Genomic DNA, 2633 nt, shown 5'->3' with positions numbered 1-2633 from the left:
CGGAAAATAGTACCAACAATGTTGTTTGGTTTGTGTTATTTATGTTCATTAGTTTGTACTAATATTAAAAAATTGTGTTACTACAGTTTTTTAATATGATGATTGATTGCTGTATAACATATGTTTATTTGATGTGTTTTTCGGTAGGAGTTTTGTAGACAGCGTGCTATGACGTTGGACAAATCTGAGGTCGCTTACGTGATATCGGGTTTTTCTTTGTTTTTATTTTAGACTTTTGGGTTTATATCCTTCCGTCTTTGTTCTCAGTCCATTCTCGATCTACATTCAAAGTCCAGCAACAACCGCAAAATGTTAGTTGTACTATTGAGAAAAAAATTCAGGGAGTTTGTACGGCTAAATCATTCGCCTTGCAAACTCAAGATTCTACTCATGTAAGTATCACATAATCTTGGTACATAATTCTCAAAGCTCTATAAAAAAAGAAACTTTGGTTCAGAAAGTAATAATCGTAACAAGAGACGATTTGCCTTTTAAGAGCTTCATTTCTTTCAAAATATTGAAAACTTGATTCCTTGAACTTGGCCTAAATGTGTTACCCCATTTTACTGCCTACTACAGTTTGCAAATGAGGTTCCACTATTTCAGATAAGTCGGTTTATCCCAAGTGAGAAAACTGCATAACATAACAAAACTTAATAAAGAAAATACAATGCAGATTTCTTCACTAGTCATAAAAACCATAAACGGTCAACTTAAAAATGAAACTAATCATAAGACCTATCTTACCCAAACAATGCTGCAACTTGACCCTTTTAAACGTTAAAAAGATTACAAATTAGTCATAGTTTAGAGTCTTCAGTAATTTTTATTCAATAACACATATATAGCCATTTAGAGATTCAATTATTAGTTGAAGCACAAAATAATTTTCCCAAAACTATAACAAAGATAGATTAAATGCAAAAACCACAAAGTATAAAAATTTAAAAAATATACTTTACAACTTTCAATTCTGCGGAAAAGTGGCTCTAAAGATGAGCTCAGTATATGTAAGCAATCAACCTTGAGAGCTTCCACAATTACACTGTGAAAATAAAGAGTAAATAATAATTAATATAAAGAATAAAGAATTAAAAAAATATACAATGCCTAATAGTCCAATGAGGGATAATATAGTGTGGGTTAATACAATTAAGAGATGTATATTATTAATACTATAGTAAAACTCCAATTTAGTAAGTTTTTCAAGTAATCACATTTTGTTTATAAACATAACAAACATAAACATAATAAACAAACCTTGCCAAGCCGGTATTTTCGGTTTCTTGGTTTGAGGTATATCAACAATTCAACATCATCTTCATCCTCATAACCTATCTTTTTCACTCTCCTATCCATTTTCTTCGAGAACAAACTAAATTTCAAAACTTGAACAAACTTTTGTTTTTATCTACCAAACAGTATTAATAACAAAATTATTCCACTATTGACACAACAAGTAACTCAACATTAAAAGTTCAAAAATTTTCAATTAACATATATAGAGGATACCTCTGAATCGATATGTTCAATTGCAAATTTCAAGTTCAAATTAAACTCCGTAAATAACCTAAAAGTAACAAATGTAAACTGGATTTTAACTATCTCTATATACGCATGGATTTTTATTAACCAAACATCAAGAATCGAAAATAATAGTCTTCACCATACACAGAGCCATACATTTTTGTGTTCAAAACATCGGAATTCCACCCATTCTAAACTACACATTGATACCAAATTTCCGTTAACAAAAATTCATAACACTCCTAGGCAAATTATCAAACAATTGATATGCATTATTTATAACACTTGAAATTAAATTCTATAAATACTTAATACCCAACCAAAAAGATACATCAACAGACAAAAAAAATATTACGTAATAGATGTTAAAACCTTATGCAAGAAAATTCAACAGACAGAAGAAATAAAATTAAAAATTATAAGTGAACATAAGCAATTAAAAGTCAAAAAGCCCTAATTGTATATGGCCAATAGCATGAAAATCAAAAAGATACAAACTTTACTCTGGGTATTAAAGTTATCTGAATCCATAGGCCGGTACATAGGTACTTACAGTGAAAGTGAATCCATGATTCCTGATTGAAGCCACAATTGTTCAAGTGCGAACCCTGACGAATCGACGAACCATAATTATTGTTTCCTGAGTGAATTAATCGATCGATGTTGAACAATTTTGTAGTGCGAGATAATGAACTTGTGTGTGTGAGAAAACAAAGAATTGTGTGTTTGAGAAAACAAAGAAATCAGCCTAAATTTTTTAATAAGACGACGTGCGAAGGGACGGTAATCATGGGCTAATCGTAACTGCCTATAATCATGGGCAAGATGGTTATAATTCACCTCAATTGCCTCTATAAAAGTTAAATGACGTGATACTGAATTTCGACGGCTCAGATTTACATAAGGGGATGTCATCTAATGGTGGAACTTTTGACAGCTATCTTTTTTTCAAAAGAGATGACACCATAAAAGTTTTCATAGATAATAAGAAAGATAACATGTCTTCGATAATTTAAGCCACATAGATATGAAATTCCATATTAAACATAACTTTTCAAAATTGCTACATTAACCGCCCTAAATTGGTTTTGTTATAAATCTTTGTT

The 2633-nt window shown here is 30.3% G+C and overlaps 1 long non-coding RNA gene across 2 annotated transcripts; it reads right to left on the bottom strand.

Moving 5' to 3' along the window:
* Positions 1-300: 300 nt before the first annotated feature.
* Positions 301-2397, bottom strand: LOC139866978 (uncharacterized). Of its 2 annotated transcripts, none has more exons than XR_011765709.1 (3): positions 1261-2397; positions 958-1045; positions 301-634 (listed from the first exon to the last, which is right to left on the bottom strand). It is a non-coding gene; the product is annotated as an uncharacterized lncRNA (long non-coding RNA). The 2 variants fall into 2 exon arrangements; XR_011765708.1 differs by lacking the exon at positions 301-634 and having other exon boundaries at positions 655-1045; positions 1261-1411; positions 2081-2391.
* Positions 2398-2633: the final 236 nt, after the last annotated feature.

This window comes from Rutidosis leptorrhynchoides, chromosome 9 (genome assembly GCF_046630445.1).
Source record: "Rutidosis leptorrhynchoides isolate AG116_Rl617_1_P2 chromosome 9, CSIRO_AGI_Rlap_v1, whole genome shotgun sequence".
In the NCBI taxonomy this organism is placed as follows: Eukaryota; Viridiplantae; Streptophyta; class Magnoliopsida; order Asterales; family Asteraceae; genus Rutidosis; species Rutidosis leptorrhynchoides.
Note: the sequence above shows the minus strand (reverse complement) of the source record. Positions and strands in the feature narration are given on the sequence as shown.